Source organism: Channa argus, chromosome 6 (assembly GCF_033026475.1).
Source record: "Channa argus isolate prfri chromosome 6, Channa argus male v1.0, whole genome shotgun sequence".
In the NCBI taxonomy this organism is placed as follows: domain Eukaryota; kingdom Metazoa; phylum Chordata; class Actinopteri; order Anabantiformes; family Channidae; genus Channa; species Channa argus.
In genome coordinates, this window is record NC_090202.1 from 16,587,458 (window position 1) to 16,609,449 (window position 21,992).

Genomic DNA, 21,992 nt, shown 5'->3' on the forward strand with positions numbered 1-21,992 from the left:
ATGTACAGACATTTAGTGACAAATTTTTCTCATCATATTCAAATTAGAACAATGCAAGTGTGGATGGTGATTTTATGCGACACCCTAATAGCAGCAAAAACCTTGAAGATCAGGGACTGAATAAAAAAGACACAGGAGGCCTGTGTCTGAATATGTGTGCCGAGACGATTGATCTTTAAAGTGATAAAGAGTTGCTGAACAGCTCCTGCAGCCTTTCTGTTTTTGACCTCATTCTCTTCTTCCTCCTTAAGCTCTTTCTTCACTATAAATCACCAGTCTCCTCATCTGGCAATGAAAATTTCCACGTTAGACAGATGTTGTGCAACATCAAGCTTGCCATTATTATTATAGCCATATTATTATAATGATGCTATTTCTATTTGCAGTAGAGATTGTAGAAGAGAGCTCCTGGTCAGCATTCACATGTTGTGTTATCTAGAAAGTATGAAAGTTTTTCATTTTGTATATTGGTAGAGTTTCAACAAACACACAAAGTCAGTAAGACATTTATGAAAGATTATCGTGCAGCCATTTGCAATCTGAATTTACACAGACAATACTGCTGATAAAGGGACTCCAGGACAGCTCTTGGAAGCAGTCCCTGCTTGCAGTAAGCAGAAAATATAAATACATTTTTCTCATATGTATATCTCAGTGACAGCTACTAATTAGTGCATGTTCTGTGCCCACCCCGTTTTTTTTTTTTTGTTTTCTGTTCTGTTTTTGGTGCCTCATCATTCTTCTTGGGTGACATGTAGGAAGTTAGTTTTGCTTGCTTGTTGCTTGTTAATTTCCCAGAGGTAGGGTAAGTACTGTCCTTGCATGAGGTAAATGATCAGTGGATATTATCATTTTTGTTCAACTAGATGAAAAACTCAAGAATACAGAACAGCAGAATTGAACTAATATGTCTAACATGTTTAATATCCGGAACAATGGCGTAAAAAAACTAATTAGAGCAAATACAACTTCCAGAACCATTTTCTGATTTGTTAAAGTCAGCTATGGTTGCAGTTTTTAATAATTTGTTTTTTGTTCTCAGTTTGCTACACTCTCCTAATATCTTCTGTGAAACTATCTTCGCTTCTAAAAGGATACCCAGTTGCCAACGTAAGCTTGACTTATCACTTCATGAAAAGCACTGTAATGTCTAAACTATACTATATTCTTAAATCACAAAGGATAGGCCATGTGAAATATAATATTCTCTTTCATTAATGTTCATACACCTTTGTCTTTACTCATTGTCTCCAGAGATTATGTTGGAATCCACATCATCTGTGGGCTGCTTTGGCTTGAAGTCATTCATCTCAGCTTTACTGCTGTAACAAAAGCTACAGCAACAGAAAGAGGTAAAGTCAGATGCCTCAAAACAGAGAATAACAACAGCTGCGAGTCTTTTTCCATTCGAGTATTAATTTTGTACACATACACATGTACTTGTTCCGTACACTATGTGAATATATATCAACACAACTTACAAGTTTAACAACAAAATAACACGATGTCTTAACTGATTCACTCAAACACATCCTAACAATCACTGAATATTAATTCCAACCATAAAACCAAGCTGTCAACATAATGCATGCGAAATTTCAATGAAACGACAGATGAAGTCAGTCTTATAGTAGCATCAGAGTAAGTCAGTAAGTCATTATCCATTGTGTGGAAAGAGGAGGTGCTAATTGTGGACTATATGAAACTCAGCATGTCTCATTACAAATAAAGTCAGTCAGGCTTATGCTAACAACTATTAAGATCAGTCAAACATGCCACCTACTGTATGTTAACCCTGTGAGCGTTAGATTTTTATTATGGAATGAGCAGGTTATTAGTGAGGGAATGCTAATAAAGAAAGAACAGGGATTACACGCGGATACAATTTCCAACGGCCCACTTAGATTTTTATTAATTTTAGACTAAGGCTCTTGACATAAAGGAAAAAGATTTAGAGCTAAGCACCTATAGTAGGTTAACCACAAGCTCCTGTTGACACAGAAAATGCTAAAGCCTTATAAAAACATATATATTATACAACAAAGAGCCGTATACTGTAAAAAACTGAATGCGTGCTCTTCAGATAGCAGATGGTGTCAAGATGATGATCATGCAGTTGGTAAGATGGTGAGGACAGGGGGCCAAAAGACATAGTTTAGTGGTAAGAAAAAAATTTCACTGTTGTAGTTCAACAAATGACCTCAGGAGAAGCTCACTAAACTTTGAAGGCAATTACTGCAGAATTGTACATGACAAAGGAATAAAAAAAAAGAAAGTCAGGACCAAACTCTGACTCTAACGTAGATTCTCACAGATCTGCCAATTAGGGTGGAATTGATTAAACTACGACTGCGGGGAGGACAAATCACTTGCTTTGCCGGCTTGTCTGGAAAACGGGAAGCCCCAGCTTCCTTACTGTCTAGCTAACATTGTGAGATTCGGTATAGTTACGACAGAGCAGAAGAGCGGCCCAGGGAGCACAGCAGGAGGGAATCGAACATCAGACTTCATTGTGAGCAGGATCAGTGAATGCTAAAAATACACACAGTCAATTGACAAGGACAAACCTGCACATTTTGAACTATTCACCTGCAGGCCCCTCTCCCCACTCAGGAAGGCTGTTAACGCCAAGTAACGCTTTGCTTATCCACTGCCTTTATGGGCAGACTGTGCAAACTGATTTAAACTGTTATCTTCCTATAGAACTTCAACTCCAGGGCAGATGGGATTCAAAAGAGCCTGACAACCAGGTTGCTATATCTGCTAAATTTTTAATTAGCACCAAGTATAGTTTTTCTATACACAGGCATGCAGAGGGTATCAGTGCTGTAGGACTCAAATGGCTCAGATGGCTCTATAATAATGTTACATCAGTTAAGAGCTTTTGGCCTTATTTAAACTGTTCAGCCATTATTCTAAGTTAAATGTCACTGAAAGCAAAAGTATTTGGGAGGACATTCACATTGAACATGTGTTACATTTATACAAAGTCAAAATCTGAAATACGAACACATACTGTATATGTCATAAAAGGGATTCCAACTTTGAACACTGCGACAGTGTAACAGGTGCACAATAGGTCACAAGATTTGACAACCTCTTTCTGTTTATGCTGTACAAATGTGCTCATGTGCCTGTTGCCTGAGTTAGACTGACTGATGTGGCTCATTGATGACGGTTTTTTCTTTTTGATACACAGTTATTTCATCTTGAATTTTTTAGTCCTTAACATTTCAAATTGCTTTGAGGTTTGGCTGTAAGATTCAGTTGTGATTTGGGTGCTGGTAATTTGTCCTTTGATAATTTGATATTTGATAAGTTTTTTCTGACAAATCAAATGTGACTTGACTTGCATGTATATAAAAACGATGAGTTCTTTTGGAATGGCTGGTTCAACCCTCTGTCATAGGGCATTCAGTCTAATTGATTCACCTTGGCAGTGTTTCTAATTCTTATTTATTTATGTCTGAGTTCTCAATCTTGTATGGCCAACTAGTTTGCATTTATAGATTTAAAAGGTGCATTTCATTTTCATTTCATACATTCAGCAGTGGGTGTGCAGGTGGGGAATTATTCTACTGCACTAAGGACAGCAGTAGACAGCACTATAACAGCACACAGCTTTTGATTGACACGCATCTTCACGAAGACTGAATTTGAGAAGTTTTGGCAAAATCTCTCTGCTTTCACGTATAATCATTATTATATGCTACTTTTGTTCATTTTGTTATTGACAGATTATAAATAATATTTAAGCAAGTAAATAAACAGACAGAGCAAAGTGAATAGCAATTGTAAAATAAATACAATTTTGCCTTGTTAAACGGATAGGCTATAAATTACATTGTCAGTACAGGTAAAATCAATGCTCTGTTCCTCTGAACCTCAACCACATGCTGACTGCAGGAGTGACAGTGAAATAGTGTGAGCTAGAGAGCAGCCACTGAAAGTGAAGGTGAGCACATCATAACAGAGACCAAGCTTGGTTACTTGGCTATTGTTTTTGATGCAAACTTCCCTACATTCAAAAATCTCAATATTACAGACTTTCATCTCTTTTTCTAAGGAAATTAAACAATACAATTCCAACAATGTTGGCTGCTTATAACAGGCTAGCACATTGTGTTGAGAGCCTTAAAAGAAAGACTGGCAAGTGGCCAACAAGTCATTTGATGTTAATCCTGAGTTTGAAAGAGAGTAAATGTAAATAAAACAATATTAAAATATCCATATCTATATGTACTTTTTAAGTTAACAATTATTTCTCAGTAGACAAATAAAACTAGTATTTGTCTGTAACAGTGACTTTAAGATCTAGAAATATACATCTTAATTGTAATTAAGTGTAACTTTTCATGAGTTATGCAACATTTTCCAACCATTTCTTAATTTTTCCAAAGTTTGTATTTTGTTTCCTGGTTACTTACGGGAATACAGCATATTAAAAAGCGATTTACAGTTTAAAATACACTAAGCCACTATGGCTGTACTTCTACTTTACATGAGTAACCTCACAAATCCCAAACTCTCTAAGCGTCACGCCACTAATGCTAAACTTGCAACATTCTGCATCATACTCCACTCGAGGGACTATTATTTCCAACATAGCACCTGCTCCTCTTACAACTTGTGCCACCATAATTTGTAAGTCTGCTTCAACTGGCCAAGTCACAGTGAACAGGAGCACTGGTTTTATTTATGGAACATAACTGGTAAGACATAAAGTGCAGGTGGGTGCAGGCTCAGGAGGAAAAAGTGCTGGCAGCAGAGCACTGCCTTTCAGCTGCCATGACCACCCCTTCAAGACCTCAGGTTATCCAGGCATACAGCAGAACACAAAAGGCAACTGAAAAATCCACCACTGATACAAACCAACACAAAACAAAAAAACAGTCCCATCAACTACTGTAAGCTATGGCAACAAGGTGCTGATGTGGTGGCAACTGAGCTCCAGTTCTTTCTGTCCTCTCATCCCTCTTTGTACTGCCTGTGAACTGCAATTTCAGACACACTTGGACACACAATGCGCTTTCATAATCATTCTGCACATTCATTCAAGCACATAGAAGCTAAACATTACAGCAGAATCCATGTGTGCATGCAGCTTTTTAGCTAAGGGCTGGGGACAGAAGCTGCCATACATTACCTTAGTGAGTGCAAGGAGAACCAGTCGCTGGGTGAGAGTCAAAGATCATGCTGCCAGTGCCATCTGTCAAGCTGGTTGGGTACAATGGAATTGGGAGCAAGTGTCCCTTTGCCTCCTTCCTGTGCGCTTCTCTCTCTCGGTTTACAACAAAGTCCTGTGTTACATCAGAGGAAAGAGACGTACTCCACAAGCAGGGGAATCCTCCGTCAGACTAAAGCTAATCTGGAGCAAGCTTAAATCCCCCATGACAAAATTGAAGGACGCACTTCCCTTTTCCTGTGGAATCGCGACTTGCTCTGCCACTGCACAAAACCTCCCTCTATGTGTGTGTTTCTGTCTCTCCTCTGCTCTCTTTCTCTCTCCTGTCTGATCCTGCTCCACTTGTACTCTTGCTCGCTCACTCACTCTGGCATGCATTATTATCCAGCGTGGCTCGGGCACCCACAAACAGACACACACAGTAGTCTACACACAAACATATGCAAATAACAGAGAGGCACACACACACACAAAAAAATAAAAATAAAAAATGCAACAAAACTGTCAGTTTCTTCACAAGGCACTTCTTTCTAATCTGTTTGCTTACTTCCTGCAGAATAAGCTATTACACAGTAAAATCCCACTATTCATCAATGTATGTTTGTGCATAGAGCACCATACATGCGATTAGATGTTCTCTGGAGATGTTCTATTTTCAGCTTTCAGTTATAATGCACTAGTGAAGAAAGAGAACAGTGAGGGGCTAATATGAGAATCTGTCCTAAAATCTACCCCCTTCCTAGCGCAACCACCTTGTCATGACACACACACACACACACACACACACACACACACACACACACACACACACGCACACACACACACACACACACACACTCCCATTCTCCCCCCATGCTGAAAATCTCCACAATTTAACAGCAGGAGGGAAGGAGTTGTTAGATATAAATAGTACTGGAGTGACCAGACCTATTAGCAGGTGGTGGGGAAAGGTGCAGCAGCTAACATAGTGACAGGCAGGGAAAACAGTAAGAGTAGAGAATGGTCAGTTGTTTTTAAAGCAGCTTAAAAGTATTCAATAAACATTTAATTTTATACATTTATATTATGGTCCCACATGTGGAAATTCATTGTTGGATATAGAAAATGGTTTCAGCTCTGTTGAAGCAGCCCCTCTGAGTGAATACAGTGGGGATGCCAGTTGAATTGGATGTTTACCTGAGTGCAGCGATTTTGATGAATTGTCAGTAAAGTCCAGGTGCAGTTACAAATTGTTATGGCAACTGGGTTCTATCTGAAACCATGTAGAAAAACCTAAGATCTCAAAGCCTAACTTATACTGTCTCAGCTCAGCATTCTTCACCACATAAATAATAACACCTAGATCAAGTCTTGGAATCATGTGGAACCATAATCTGTTAATTGAAGCTTGATCACAGAGTTTGTGTTACTCGATTAGAAAAAGTCAGATAATAATATTTTACAAACTGTTTGACGTTATGAATGCTGTGTTCTCTCTGTGAAGGACACGTGTAATCTACAACAAACACACACGTAAACGCACAATATTTGCATCCACCGTTTGCCCACACACGCTTTCAATCACATAAATATCACATGAACAAACAAATGAACACAAACACTCCTGTATTTGACCTTAACTGTAGAGTGACAGTTAAAACATTAAAAACATTTGGACACATTAATATGAATTAATATGCTGAAATGTATGTGAAGCCAGCTTAACAAAACTGCAATCAAACAAGCTTTGAAATTCCTTCAAGATTTAAAAAAAGTACAAAACATTCATTGTGATTAAATAGTAAAACATGGCTGCTTTAATCTGTAGATACAATACAATCCGGTAACTGAACACAAAGCTACACAAAGACTTTTTTTTTAGCGCAGAAACTAAAATTAATCCATGTAGTAAATCTATTAAAGCTAGTAAATCCAACAGTATATTGGACTGGATGTTTAACTCTTGTATGGAACCAACAAGGCATGAAAAGGAATTAATAACCTAGTTGCTATGGAGTCTGTCTGAAGGTGGAAAAAACTGTGTTTCTCTCCTGCCTTAGACATTGAGAGGTAATTTTCTATTATTAAAGAAAGCTGGGGGCAGATTTTCCTTCCACAGCCGATAAGACACAAGGTCAGAGAACAATCTCCTATTAACCTCCACATAATGAAAACATGATTATTCTGTATGTACAACTAAAAAGTTAAGCTACATAATAAAGAATCAGAGAATAAAAGAAGCGGTTAACATTTTATGATATATCTCTTAATTTTTTCCAAACTGTTGCTCGATTGAAGTGTCGACTATGTAGAACGTACATGATTATTACTTACTATTTTATTTACTCCTGACTTTTCTACTTTTATGTTTTCCAGGAACATTTAGAGCTTGGCTGTGCTAGGCTGTCCACAAAATTGCACCGCTTCATAAGAATAGGTTTCTATCAGAACTGTCATTTGTCACATGCACAAATAAATGTTATTTTTTTAAGCTTAGTTACAGTATCTATGGTTAATGACAAAAAACAAACAAACAAATAAACAAAAAACATACATATATACTGTACATAAACACATACATATATTATTTGATTTGTAGCAGCAAGTTAGCTAAATCTTTGAGCTTTTGTCACATTGTCCTTTTGTGTTTTGACAGGATAGCAATGCATGAGCATAATTTCAAACACTATCTAAAGGTGTGTGACGTGTACACCAAAACTCAAATTCCAAGGTTACATAGTTTCTTCCATCAGAGTGAAATGGTCTAGAGCTGATTTGGCACCAGCTTGGTAATTTATTGTATGCTAACTGCGTCAGTTATGCATTACAGAAAACTGACCTTGGATCTGGCATTAATTATCTAATTAAATCCAATGACATCCTGTGAGGCAGCCACTGAAATGATGGAAAATGTTTTCATTCAATAATAAAAAGGTTTTGCAGTGGTATTTGTAGTGGAATATTGTGTATACAAGTTATATCATATTTTGTAAATTATGGGGACACAGAGTGGTCATGCTGACCCTTGTAGTGTGTGTGTGTGTGTGTGTTTGTGTGTGTGTGTGTGCTTGTGTGTGCCATACTTAAATCTAGGAAAGCTTTGTGGTGTGATATGCCTTTGAGCTTTTCTGTGCAATAAAACTGTCTCCTTTACACCCATATGCACTACATGCATTAGTCATTTAAAAAAGCCCTAGAGTAATTACACATTAAACACAGATAACAGCAATTACAACCCCGTTCCCTCTTCTATACAACTAAACTGTACATACAAATACCTTTTGTTTGAAATGTAATGGCAATGGAATTACAATTTCTGTTAAGGACATGTTTACAATTACAGTCAATGGCAAGACAGTAAATCGTAAATAAGCGACACTGATGCAATGTAAATGTATGTTCAATGCATGTTTTCAGAAAACATATCTCACAGTACTATTTGTTATGGTTGTGTTTAGGCACATTTCAAGTTTACGCATCTGCCTAAAATTAGAAAGCATGATCTCTCTCGAACTTACACATGACCACAAATGAAAAGTCTAACTGAGATTCTGTGGCGTGACACTCCCACCAAATCCCACCAAATGTCTCAGCCATTTACTTAGCTTCATTACAATGTAGCAGTTTCGTCTTTTTTCATTCCAAAAAACATGTTGCATTGAAATATCACCCATCCATTTGATGACATACTGTACAAAAACATAGTTATGTTTGCTGTTCAGTTGCACAGGAACATTTTTCTGGCATCGGGGTTGGCTATCAGCACGATTGCAATTTGAATCAAATTAGAAGTAATCTCATCTGTCATTCTGTTTTTCTTGTTTCCAAGAAACAATATCATTCTGTTAGATGATTAGTGCTCCTGTCCTCAGTGATGATTCCCTGGTGTTCATCATTAAATCCATTATATTAAACCTGCTTTAATTAATATTTTATACATAACTACCGAATCAAACTATAACATATATTATAAAAGGTGCCAGTCATTTAAACAACAATTTTATGTGGTTTAAATTTTTTTTTAGTTAACTGTCTTACAGGCCTGTATATTTAATCTATGTCATCAGTCCCATTTCTAGAAGGAAAAAACATATAAAGTTTATTGGGTTATTTGTCCCTAACCAAAACAGTTAGTGGAGACTAAAATATACCTAAAATAAGTGTTATTACTGGTGTTAAGTGACAAGAACCATAACACCTTATCAAGGGCAAAAACAAACCATATGGGCTCATTGCAGCTGTTCTGTGTCTCACACTGGCTCTTTTCCCAGTGCAATAACAACCTCCATTTTTTTAGAGGGCAGAATGACACATACAGTGTTATTTGTATGGACTTCTGGTTGCAGCTTAATAGTTAAAAGGTCAGTACTAAAGCAAATATCTTGTTTAATTTATTTGAATTGTGTAAATCAAATCAATTTCTGTTCACAAAGATAAAAAATTTTTTTAAATCTGATCGATGAATGTGAATGCTCTCTACTTTCAAATCCTTCAATAACCCCATTATGAAAGGCTCAGGCACTGCAGAGGAACTTGACATGACCTCTCTCTAAAGCAATGTAAGACAGAAGCAACAGTAGCAGTTTAATTAAAGAGGGGAGGAAGATAAAGTCACGGCACAGAGGAAGATACATTGTAACAATTTGACACTTTATTCCACAACCTCTCTCTCTCTCTCTCTCTCTCTCTCTCTCTCTCTCTCTCTATATATATATATATATATATATATATATATATATATATATATTCACACACACACACAATAATACACATTTGGGGAGGATTACTAAAACTGGTTTTACTGCATTGTGTGGACTGAGAATGAAATTATATGCTTGGTTTTGATGAGGCAGCTGTGTGGAGGTGCTTCACGGTATTATAAGACATAAATTGGTGTTTGTGTTAATGCATGTGTAATCAGGGACAGAACTGGCTGATTCCTCTTAGGGTGGATGAATGGTGTTTGATTACAGAGGAGCTGTTACCAGACTTAAGCACATGAGCTAAATGATAGGTGTCCCAGGGTGTTGTTGGAGAGATGAACAGTGGGAAATTGTGTGTGTGAGTGTTCGTGTGTGTGCGTGATATGCTCCACTGATGTATTGGCTACTGAATCATTTAGACTGTTAGCTCAGCTGTGTGGTAAATGACACTCTGTATGGATAACAGACCAATGTCTCAACAAGTAAAGAGAACTGATGATTTATACACATCATCACAACTTTACATAAAAGTTTCTGTTTTACATGATAAAAAATAACCATTTTGTTATTTAAGTGAATGTTTATGTATCCACGTATCTTCGTAACTACTGTATGATAACAAATCATTCTATCACTTGACAAATCAGCATCCACAAAACATATTAGGGCTTCAGGACCCTAACTCTAGGACACCAGCTTATTTATAAAGAGAATTGGAAAGAAATACAAGCATAACAAACCCCTGAACTATGACACCACTCAAGACCCTAAAAAGGAAGGAGGTGGCCTGAATCTATCCAAAATTGTCAGCACCTCTAACGCTAATTGAGCTAATTAACATATTATATCAAGTTTTTTTATAGTTACAGTGTGCAACATTTTTCAGATTTTATTTAAATAGAAACATGTTCCAAAACTTATCTTCATGTGGAGATGTGTTTTGAAGCCTCTGGTGACACATACAGCACAGCACCTCCAGTACTATTGTACATGATGCTTCTGAAAGCATTTAAGTCAGAAAAGCAGTCAGAAAAAGCAACAGTCAGAAAAAGCAACAATTTTTGCTTGATTAGGGAGTTGTGCTTTAATGTAACCAATAACTATGACTCTCGAAAGGTTGTGGAAAGTTTAGTTAAGCATAAAGAGGGAAGCAAAAGTTCTACCACAGCAGGGAGTGTGAAGACTTAGCAGAGCAAAGATGACTAATATTAGGCTCACATCAATGCTAGTTTCACACTGTAACTTTAACTAGTCTAGAAATGACAATTTAACATTTTAAAAGAGGAAATGATCCCTCATGGCTCATAGTAGTAACTTCCTGAAGTCTCCACTGGTTGCTTGCCAACTGCTCCCTCCAAAGAAATAGTTTGGCAAATAAGCTAAAAAAACAGCTAAACCAAATGAGCTATAATGTGCTAATTTGTTAACTTGGGGGGCACTGGTAGGTGGATTTTGCTAACGTCAGAAAGAGCCAGGCTGCCTGCTAAACGATCTGGCTGCTTTAAATGATCACGATTGTCATCTTATTCCTTGTTGGATGTACAATAAATCACTAAAAATGTATGATATTGTGAAACTGTTCCATATAGTGGCCCTCCAACTCAGTTCTATGATCCCATCAATCATCCCATGTTGGTTTAATTTGTTTTAGGTTTTTCAACTTAATACTTGTGAATGTGTTAAATACAGCAAAAAAATATTTTATTATCCACCTATAATGAACATGGCATTAAAAATGTTTTGAAAATAAAAAGAATGTTTAATCACCGCACAGTCCGTTAAAACAGCAGTGCGATAAACAGTCTTGAACCTGCATTGAATATTGCAGTACCCAACCATATATTATTTTTTCACCAGAAGCATGCCTACAGTATAAACAGATGCTGAACTGAAACAGTGGAAGCTGCATACTGCAGCTGCATTTAGAGCTTTACTTGATTACAGATGGGAGGGGAACAAGACAGATCGTTCATCAATATTTCATAGTGTGCCTTTGGAGCATTTTTGCTATCTTGGTTCATTAAAAGAATTGCAACGTGAATATCACTTGAGAGCACACTGGACCGACACACTCATAAGTCTTTGCTGGAATTATAGCCTAATTAAGCGCAAAAACATTTACTGATTTACTGCTATCTGCTTCAAATCTGTCTGCAAAGCTGCTAGAAACAAAGGTGAAGTTGGTGGATGCAATTTTGGGCAGTTACCTAAATGTGATTCACTTGCTTTAAATAAGCATCTTTTACATCTTGTCCCTGAATCCCATTAATAATCCAAAACAACATTGCAGGAGACAGAGAATCTCACTACTTTAAGTCCCTGGCCTGCCTGCCAGTCTGTTCCCTGTAAGTGTAGTTCAAAAGCAACTTTCATGCTCATTTCCCACACTCCTTAAGCTTAGGAGCTGGTCCACAAAACAGAAACCATATGCGTGTTTATATATCACTATGGTTGTTTTGCAGTGATTCACTTGTGCACAAACATGTTAGAGGTCCACACAGAAAAAAGAAACCTTGATCCTCACGCAAAGGCTGCAACATAATCTAACTTGTCTGACAAATGGAAGAACTCTAATTTAAAAAATGAAGGGTAACCTACAGCCTGATTAAGCTCAGTTACCAAATCAATTAAACCTTTATCTTTAGATTTAGCACATTTGAACATTGTAGTCTGGCTTTTGTAAAATAATTGGTTACCACTTTTCAGCACACAGAAGTAATATTATTGTGCCACCATGTGGACAGTTACCTACACCACAGTGAATGTGCACTGAAGTTTGAGTGAAGTTGTTTTTTTTTTCATTTTATGCAAATGTTGTTTGCAAAAGAGACAGAAAACATTTAATATACAACATACAAATTGCAGAGGAATATTCAGCAGCATATTGTTGTATGGATCATGTTTGTTTTCCCTCAGGATCAATTCAGCAATAAGTCATATGAAAAAGATGACAGATTTTATTCTACTTTACCTTTACTGTGTTTGTGGGTCTACTGTACATGTAGTCAGAACTCAAATAATACAATGAGAAATGCAGTATGAGCAAGATATTCAGGCATATTACTGTTTTTACTGTTTTTTGTTGTTATATAATGCAGTATAATTATAACAACTGATGGTCTTGACCCTCAAATGTTCCATGAAGGCAAAGAACTTTACTTAAAAGGCTTTAATGAAAATGCAGCAGAAAGGCATCCTACAGTGTACTGCCTCAGGCAAACAGTAAACAAAAATTGAAAAAATTTTTAATTCATCATGCAAGAGAAATAAATTACACTAGCCTGAGGTAAAAGGCATGGAACTACTTCAGAGCACAGGTGCATCTTTAGAAGCATTAAGGTCCCAGCTAACAGCGCAGGATTGCATTCAGTCAATATGCTCACTAATTAGACCTGATACTAATTTTTATTTGACTCTAATTAAACTGGCTCTTCAATCAGAGGAGAGGAATAGACTTTGGAGTGCTTCACTAAGCCAAGACCCTGGGGACTCACCCTGCTTTATCTTGCATGGGATGGAGATAGGAAGGGGGAGACTAAATCAGTTTCGCTGCACTGGCTCATTAGCTGTGGCCCCTAGGTGACACAGACTCCATGGTAATGCCACGGAGAAGCAAAGCCAAGCTACTGTGTGGATTGTTGACACAGGTACAGGAAGCCTGGAAATTCATTCATATGGTATATTGTCTACCTTGGGTCATCCGTGGCTTCAAGGTAAATCCTCTTAAAATTAAGGTGCATAATACATGCACTGATATAAAACCGTATGTAAGCAAAATATCAGATTTTTCAGGACACCCACTTAAACTTTGTTCACTTTTGGGTACAATTATTACAGAAACGTTTCTGACACGCAGACACTTTGAGTGTTGGTGTCTAATTTTTGACACCGACATCATATTTATATATTTATTAGTTCTATTAATTATCACTTACTATGTTCATCAAAACATGTAACAGATAATGATGTATTTAAGGGTCTGTAGTATGTATAAAATTACATACAATCAGAAATGTAATAACAAAAACATAACATGTAACCATCTGGACCTTTGGTGGTCTGCAGGGTTCACAAACACACGAACACAGCAAGGCATTTATCCATTTCACCTAATGACATATGGCATAACATTAATGTGGGTAAACTTGTGCCTCGTGATTCAATAAACAGCTCAGTTTTATAATCACTGCAGTTTGTTAACAGGTCAGTCAGTTCAGCAACAAGAAAATGCTGTGAATTTGAGCAAGATTATGGCTTTTGTTGTTTGGATTATCTGAATCTAATTACCGCGCAGAGCAGCTTATCTGACTTTGCAGCATGGTTGCTTTGCTTTCACTGAATGCTGGGGAAATTTATCTTATGAAACAAACAGAGCAGCTATAAACCTATGATTTTATGGAAATGAACATCTTCTATAATAAAAGTTGAAATATATAGACAAACCATAGCTGTAATATACATTGTACATCCGTCTTTCGAACATAACGTTGCTTTTTTTACTGAAATTAGAGTATGAACACAAACATATGGAAAGGAATTGTTTAAAGAATAGGCAGGCTGTCATTATGACGGAAAGCTAAGCAACAATAAAGCAAAGCACACGTTTCATTATGTTCACCTGATCAACTACATATATGCTTTGGATATGGTAAATTAAGTCTTTTGGACAAATGTGATACATACTGTCGTTTATTAATATAATCTGCATTTTCATGATTAGATAATTCCTTTTGGCAACAAACACTACAGTGTGAATGATTTCTTATCTTATAGTTATCAGGGTTACGAAATCCGGAGTCTACTCTCACAGATGGACTATGTATTTGGCACAACTGAGAAATTAAACCTCCATTGTTAAATAATAAAGTTTAGCTGCACATAAAGAACACAGGATAAAGCAATAGACGAAATATTTGTGGGAGTTCATGGTGCATTATAGTTAAAACTTTTCCTGTTCTTAGAGAAAATGGCGTTAGAAATTGAAAAAGAATTGTTTCCCCGAGCCTCTCAGCATGTTTCATAGAGCAGTGTAGAAACTTGATGGCTCAACGCAGCAAAGTAAAATGCAAGTAGATAAGAAGTAATGAACTGTTCTAATATACACTTGAACAAGCCCAAAGAAAACTGTGCACTAACACTCATATTTTCATTCAAGTAAAAGATTTGAATAAGAATGCGGACGGTCCAACAGCCTCTGGATCTGTCTATTTTCAGCAATTGCCCATTTAATATTTTTGCCTGTCAAAATAGGCCACAACGAGGAAGCCTGTTTCTTAAAACCAGATTTAAAATGCTCTGTGTCACGGCTTTGATCTTAGCTGTGTTTGTGGATTATCAGAAGGAGCTTCTGCGTACGATTTCACAGGGATAAAAGAAAAATCAATTCTTCAACCAAGGCTCAGATCTGCCTCATTTACCAGTCACAGCTTTGACTTTGAATCCTCATTGGTACACTTATGCTCATACTATATCCTCTGTCACATCATCTATGTAGGGCACTATGACACTGAGGAAATGGATTAGAATCCACTGCAGAGCTAACACAATTACTTATTATAATGTATAGTCTAATTAGAAGTTTACATTCGTCCGTGTCCCTCTGAGGCACCAGAATATAAGCACACAATTTGCAAACAGGTGCAGATCAGTTTTCTTTGAATTTCTTTTAACATGTTTTCCATTTGCCACAGTAGTGTCGTCAGACTGAACACACTCATTACAGCATGGAAATGGTGGTTAAAAGGTGCTGATAATGTCAGGAAAGTCTGACTTTACATGTCCACTGCTTTCAGTAGAAGTCCCATGTTACCTGTGAGCTGACTGAATATCTAGTACTAATAAGTTTACTTAATGAAATGAAGAAATACAGGAAGAGTTCTAAAACTGGCACCATCATTTTACACTGGGGCATATCTTTCTGGCCACTGATGCTTATCAAATCTCAGAAGGGATCATTGAAACATAATTCGCACCATAATTAACGCAGTCTGTCTCACAGTTTGGTTGACAGGCCACCGTCCCCTTACTCTGTACAGTATATGTTATGAAATCTCTCTTGTAATAGAGAGGTAATGGTAATGGTAATGCAGTCTTGATTAACATCCACTTAAATGTAAAAAAAATTGTATATGTTCATTGCTTTATATTATTTACTTGTGTTAACCATTGTTAGTACCCTGCATGTTACCTTGCAGGCAAACACAAGCATAAGTCTTAAATGTGAAACTATAAAGCAAGCTACAGTAACATGAAAATACCAATTTCTTTAAATTAACATACTATATTATTAGAGCCACCTATTATTTAACAAGATGATACTTTACAAACCCCATCTGCAGAAAACGTAAAATAGAATTAAAAAGAAATAGTGAAAAGAATTTCTTTGAAAAGCTATTTTGATGTAGTAAATAGTACCAAGATAATATCACATGGTAAAACTGAGACATGTGATTGTTTTTGAAACATATACTGAATGCTCAATTTGAATTTGACGCCAGCACTACATTTCAAAAAAGTTGGCATAATACTTGAAATGTTTTGCAATGCATAACAAATGGCAGAACATCTAATAACAAATGAGAGAAAAAAAGGGTGATATGAGTTCATTCAAGAGTTTGAGCATCTAAATATATAGCATGTTATTTTTCCTGTAAAAACAAAAACTGTGTTCAATCTTTGACAACTAAATTAGGCGTGTTTTACCTCCACCTTCCATTTTTGATATATCACTGTGCAGTAATGATGCGTAGTAAAGTTCATTACAACATGTATTTTGTAATTGTAAAGCTCCAAAGGCTCCTCCAGCCTGAAAAGGACAGGAACCATCTGATTTCTTATCTGTTGACAGTTCAAAAGATTTGTTGTCTTTGCATTGTTTACGGACAAAAGACAGTTTTGCAAATCATTTCATTCCCACTCTATTCCCATTTTGCACAGCACGTCAGCTTTTCTCTAAATAGTGTTTTACAAACTGGATTTCATTGGCCCTTGAATCCCTCCTCGTCCTTGGTACCATGATATCAGAATGACTCCAATGCTGGCAGCAGTGGGTATTAATTCTACTGATTAGAAATGAGTAAGTAAAGTAAAGAAAAACATCCATACACATCCATTTGGAAAGCTGCCACTGTAGGAGAAGTGCTGTGGGCCAGAGCAGATGAATTCTTTATTAGTGGTTCCCTAGGAGCAATTTAATCAACGGGCATTAAAATTCCCGCTGACTGAACCTGTACATTAGACACTGGAAGAGCAGAGCAGAAGTCAGGAGCTTTCTGTGAAACAGCCAAATTACATTGACACAAACTTAGAGAACACAAATTTTGTAAGTTGTCACATTATAATGTCAGTCCCATCATTCAGCCAATGATAGCAAACTTATTTGCTGACGGCAAAGAGGAATTATGAATAATGTCAGAGACTTTTAAGTGGTCCACAGCAAGAAACTGCCAGGTCGGCAGTGACATTTTTACAATGGTACACTGCGACAGAGACAGCCAGAGGCAGTGGCACCACAGTTATGTAACACCTCAGATTACATTCACCTGAGACAAACCTTGGGTTCCTGTGACACAATGCACCATTGAGTTTGACTGACAATGTCATTCAGCTTATAATTTCAAAGATAACTGATATGACGTTCTCTCCAACATAGAGGACATATTGAATACTATTAACATACTCCTCTGCAGATTGCAGCACTGAATTGCCCCATTCTGCTAAAGAACAACTGGTATAAGGACATTTGTTGTGCCACGTTCTGTGGTCTAACAGGATACTAAGGATGATGAGTGTTTTGACCAGAAAATATAGCTCTGCACCGCTTCCAGCAACAGTCAAACTGACACACACAGACGTAAAAAAACATTCAATTTCTTGCCCTGGTAACAAGGTTCCCATGTGAAACAACAACACTGAAGAAGCTCCTAAGGCCATAAAGGACCCTGGTGAATTCCTGCCCAGACTGAGGGTATGTCACAAGAAATTTGGGATCTTTCACAGTTTTGGTTTAATCTAATCACTGTGCAGAACAAAGTTTTTTTTCGCCCCAGAAGCCCTTTTTAGAAGTCACATCATTAGACAGATGCCCGTTAGTACTCTAACACTGTCACTGAGCTGTGTAATCTGGCTCCGACATAGTTGGCATGCATCACTTCTACCCAGAGAATCACACGATAGATTCTTGACATTGTAGGACCTGATAACTGCTCAACAGAGGAAGAGATAGAAGCTTAATCACCATACCGCTGTGGCTGCTAACAGCCAGTTTTCATATTAGACAAAACCTCAATTAGATCATAATGGTCCCAGGTGACAGCTCCCGAGCAGCAGGCAGGGATGCTTGGAATTTCACGGCAATATCTCATGCAACAGTCATGTTGTAACTTCTTGCAAGAGTCAAGCCCCTAAAACCTTTACTAAAGCTTACAGTAAACTTTCCATCAGCCTCTTGTTACTTGTGGGATCACAATGACAAATATAGGGCATGACTGCCACAATATGCATCTCTGACACTGTCAGTTTACAGTAACAGCATTATATGATTATTTACACTGCACAGCTATAAGAAGCTTGATGTTTTTCTTGACACATTAAATATTTTCAGTGCCATCAATCACTCGTCTTCTAAATTCCTAACAATTTCTCTTAACTGGATGCCTTGGTGCTTTAAAGAAAATCTTACTTGTGTCGTTTTCTGTCACTGGAGGGAGAACTTGACTTTCCACGTTGGTGGTATCCATGCAGGAAGGGGCGGAAGGCGATGCCCCTGAACAGCCCGTCCTCCGTTGGCTCCTCCAGCGTCAGCTCAGGGATGAGATGCCCACACGCCATGTCTTTTGCAACAGGTGTGTGCTCAGTTAGCTCGCTGAGAGCGTTCTCTTCTCCTGCAAATTAGGCTACACTGTCATTTACACGCACTGCAGTATATCTGTTCTGTGGGCTACAAGAGCAGCTTCTTGATTCTAAGTGGAGTCTGGGGACCTGTTGACCTTAAAAAGAATCCCAGATAAGTGACGGCGTATTTCATCCAGTGTGTGCTTCATTAACCACCAGCACTGTGTTTTTAAAACTGTAAAATCATTGTTCTATCAGACATTTGATTGTTTTGATTATATTTCCACCCACGGCCCGTTTGGGATAAATGATGAGAGATACAACGGTGAGAAGTGGGCTACAATTTACTTCATAATCATTCACTTCTTGTACTGATGTTGCATAAAAAAGACTGGCATAAAAAAAATTTGCTTATCAAGCCATGCTAGCTATGTTATTCTGAAATGTTAATTACATTTTTGTCATCGGCTGCAGGTGGACATGTGTTGCAAACTAGACGTGTTCAGAGATACAATGATTGTGATTATTCAGTATGTTAAGTTTGGTAATAAGGGAATTAAAGGAAACTCACGACAAAACTGATTAAAAATATATGTCTTTTTCTTATATGTTTTCTGACTTTTCTTCCTAGTAATTTGCTTTGAATAAAAGCATCTGCCACTTATAAGGCATAAAACTAAATACATCCTGTAACATAACAAGCATTAGTTTGCGTAGCCTACATAATTAAAGAGTAGGTCAAACAGAATTAAATTTATTTTTATGACTTCTCAGTTTTTAGTCACAAACTAGAGGGTATTCACTGCTGTTTCTGGAAATGGAAGTGTGATGTCAGAAATGGGTTTTAAAATGATGCACGTTGCGGTAATATCCTTAATGTACAGATGAGCACAGAAAAACACACCACAGACTAGAATCTAAAGGTGACATCCTCAGCTGGGTTGTCATTTCTCTTCAGAGTGTAGAATTATTGATCTTCTTTGTCTAATTTAGCCCACAGTTAATTTTACTTGCTTGCTTCATTAAAACACATTTTATCATTAATTGCTTCATTTTTCAATTATGGCAGACTAATAGCTTCATGAATTATAATTCTGGTTTACTAAATTGATATTCATGCTTCTTGCTTTTCTTGTTAAATAATGAAAATCCAGTTATTCTATAATGAAATAATTCAATATCTCGTTGGCTATGTATCTTGTGAACATGTAAGTGACAGCACCAAAAACCATATAACAAATGCTGCATAGGCTGAATTAAAAGCTCTACATGAAATACATCAAAATTGTTCGATTTTCAATTATATCATAAATCGCAAAAATAATAATGCTCATATTTAACAGGCATCTCATAGGTGCAGTAATCATCCTCTGTGCAGGCAGATTAAACAGTTTCATGTAGTTAGTTTGTGGTTCTTGATCTATAACTGGATGAATCCTCCAGTCATTCAATACGTGCAAAAGAATAATGTTTTAATGTTGGATTTCCGCAGGGAACAAGTATCAAAAATAGTTTGCTATTAACCTCTATCTAAATTTATGGCAGCAGTATAATTAGTTAGTGAAATACATTTCAAATTTAGGACACATTACAATGAGACTTTGCAAAGATTTACAAAATCTTCAAATCTGCTAGCCTGAGGAGCTAAAGCGCTGAGTGTCTTACTCAGGAACACACATTGGGTATGATGGGAATTGAGCCCCCAGACTACTGCATCCCATCCTGCTACTCTACCCATTGAGCTACCAGGCTGCTGCTGATTATTTAATTTTTTATTTATTTATTTTTTTTGTCCTTTCGGCTTATCCCGTGAGTTCAGAGTCGTCACATAAGATCATTGGCCGCATGTTGAATCGGCACAGTTTTTTTTGCGCCGGATGACCTTCCTGACACAACCCTCGCCAATTTCGACCAGGCTTTAACTGGCATTGCACAGCTGGGGATGGGAATGGGCTGTTGGGGGTTCAGTGTCTTGCCCAGAGACATATTTATCTATCTCTTAGTAGCTGGTGGACTAATACTAGAGTGCATTATATTAAGACGTGGTTCTAATATTTTAGCCCCAAAGCATTAGAACAACCCTAGAATAACCTCTTAGTATGATGCGTGCACACAAATGACCTAAATAACTTCGTCAAAGTAGAATTCATGACAGAACTGCTGTATTGGGTGGTATTAGATTGTACGGGTTTACCAAAAAAAGTAACCAGTGATTGTTGAACACCTCAGTTCCCCTGTATAATCACATCTAAACAGTCTACACTTCTCTTATACTCATACTTAGTGCACCTGGTATAATATCAGATTCCACCAGAGGGAGCTTTAAGCAAAGCCACTCACTTTCTTCTTTCACAATAGGACAGTACAGTACCCACAGTAGGACACATAACAGGGTTAATGTCATGTTCTTTTATTTTCCCTCCTAAGACAACAATACAGACTGGAATTCTACATAAATTATTAAAATGTCCTATAGATTACAGTTATTTGTGGGAGCCAGGAAAATTAGATCTAGTGATTAGTGTTAAGGCTAGTATAAAAAATTTTTAAAAAAAAATTAATAATAAGAAAACATTACTTAGGCCTCAAATACATAACAATTTATAAAGACTGAAAAGTGATTGCATAGACAGCCTGACATTAGTTGCTGTCAGCACTCCTTTTTGCTTAATTATATAGGTTACACTTAAGATTTTTGATTTGGTAATCTCAACTGATGATGTACGATATGAGACTTATGACTTCTGTCATTTCATTAAGAGCCTATCAGTATCACAGATAACAAAGATGCTTTCCTAAACAACACCAGGGGGTGCGATTATATAAGTGACTTCAATTATGAAGACCTTGTGTGGCAATCTACAAGTATTTACTTTGCAGATTACAGAGGGAGACCAGGAGCCAAATATGATTTGGTATTAATTAGACTACGAAGCCTGCTCAGAGCCAAAAGATTCCTTATCACTATGATGACATATTTTAGCACTTTTGTATTTAGGCTAATTAGAGTGTGAGTGTCCCTCTTCTGTATTAATTCACATCTGTGGCACTTCTTATTAACTGATTTGCAACACCAATAATGTGATCTTAATACCGATATTACATAAACCCACTATATGTGACACCGGAAACCATCAACTTCGGTTTTCTGATTTGCGAGCCTTACCCAAATGGCGTCAGTTGTGTATGTTTGCATGTTATCATATGTGGGTATTCATGTGAAACAATGTGGCATGGACCAGGGAGTTGAGAAATGTGATCTGGAAAATGTGATCCTCTTTATTATGGATGCA

At 37.1% G+C, this 21,992-nt stretch overlaps 1 protein-coding gene across 9 annotated transcripts in view; it reads right to left on the reverse strand.

Annotated features, from left to right (window-relative positions):
• gramd1bb (GRAM domain containing 1Bb) overlaps positions 1-18,663 on the reverse strand; it is a 101,950-nt gene extending 83,287 nt beyond the window's left edge. For 4 of the 9 annotated variants that reach the window (XM_067506540.1, XM_067506537.1, XM_067506538.1 and 1 more), the window contains exon 1: positions 5,147-5,523. The gene's annotated coding sequence lies outside the window, so the exon portion shown is untranslated. Of the gene's footprint in view, positions 1-5,146; positions 5,524-18,547 lie in introns of those variants that run through there. The other 5 variants (XM_067506541.1, XM_067506539.1, XM_067506553.1 and 2 more) reach the window with 3 other exon arrangements.
• Positions 18,664-21,992: the final 3,329 nt, after the last annotated feature.